Here is a 1,848-nt window from a genome sequence, read left to right on the forward strand (position 1 = left end):
TTTATTTGGTGTTAATAATATCCTATTCTTTAATATTTCAATTTAAACTTTTTTTAGAACAGGTTCAGCAGAGGAACATGCTACCGTTGAAACACGCTTATTTCTTGGTCTCGGAGTTTCCTCTATCATTCATCTGGATAAAAGTTTTGTCTGCAACATGGACAGTTTCAAAAGGCTTTGAGATTATAGAATTATCAAACAATAGTTGAAATTTACGGTCTGCAGTATTGTCCGTGCTAGATGTCGTAGTCGCATCGTCGTTTGGATCAAAATAGGGGAGGTCGTAAGTAGCATTTATGAGTTTTTTTTCTTCCTCATCCAGCATCAAGTCTATTACAATCCCATCTAAATCTTCTGGTGTGGTGTGTGCCGGGTAGTTATTATCATGAGCATATATGACGTCGTCAACATTTTGCAAATTTGTATCTATGTTCATAATATCAGAATTCACAGGAATTGGTAAGTCAGCTTGATTGATGTCCACATTTTCCTTGTTAGAAGCCAGTACATCAGGAATTCTAGGTTTTGGTAAGCAGTCTAAATTGTCAACATGAATATCAGCTGCAAATGTAATTACCTCAAAATCAGAATTACATTTCTTGGAGACTTTTGGAAAAGATTTTTCTTTCTTCTTAATGTTTAGTGAATACTTGGGACAGTTTTTTCCATCAGTTTCAGCATCATCAGAGATATCAATAACTACAGACTCGGAATTAGCAACTTCCAGGGAAGATATGTTGTTAAAAGTCTTTTATAGATATTTACTAGTTTTGTCAATTTTTGGTTTATTTTTAAAGCAGTCTTATAATTCTTAATCAATTTACTTTGGTTTACTATTTTTTGGTTTCTTAGTACCTTTTTCTTCCTGAACTGGAAGCTGTTTTTTCTTTTGTTTTTGTTTACGTTTCTGATTACTCCAAATTTTTCGTTGCTTTTCCTTTTCCTTCTCCGTCAGATCTTTAACTGTTTTGCTTTTAGATTTTACATATTCAGCGTGTTTCTTTTTAATACTTTCCAATTTTTCTGGATTTAGTTTTAGTCGTTCTCGATGCCTCTTCATACGTTCTGCTGGTGTCAAAGCCATTTTTGTAAAACTTTATTGTCTAAAACAAAATTATTAAGTAATATAGTAATATTTTTATATAAAACACGCGGACAAAAGTCGTAATAATACTTTATGACACCTTGGTGAAAAATAATAATTTTACGTACATGTATCGCGCCTTTACCCTTACATTGAGTTACAATTCGTTCCACTGAGTTACAAAATTTCTCAATGGAACGTAACGTTTTGGGTGAGTATACAAAACTATTACTTAAATATTCAATGTTAAACTTGCAATTAAACTTGTTTAGCGATAATTTAGGAATAAACACAATAAGAAATCAGTTGCTTTCAAGCAAGTACATAAAATCATGCAATCCACCCGAGAAAACTACGTTTTTAAATGGAACAAAATTTTTACACTGCAACACGTCTTCTCGCCCAGCCGTTAGTTTTTGTAATCTAACGCTTTGCTTTCAATATTGCAGACAAATCAGACTGTTTAAGAGTATTTCCATTTAAAATAAAAGGATATTTTTTGGTAGTTTTTGAAGAGAGGTAAGAAAATAACGTAACTCAATAGGAATTTCCACCAAGTTAGATTTTGTGCCCTAGTAATTAATTGTAATTAATTTTGTTTAATATTAAAATAAACGAACGTGTGTTATTAAAATCATTTTAAGATAAATATTCCTTTCTTTGGAGATATAATACTCCATCACATGCTTTTTTAAAAACATTCTTTAAGGTGAAACATTATGGCCGATGTGTGGTAGGACATAGGTTTAATAACCATTTAGTAA

The sequence above is a fragment of the Melitaea cinxia genome, chromosome 4 (genome assembly GCF_905220565.1).
Source record: "Melitaea cinxia chromosome 4, ilMelCinx1.1, whole genome shotgun sequence".
Classification (NCBI taxonomy): Eukaryota; Metazoa; Arthropoda; class Insecta; order Lepidoptera; family Nymphalidae; genus Melitaea; species Melitaea cinxia.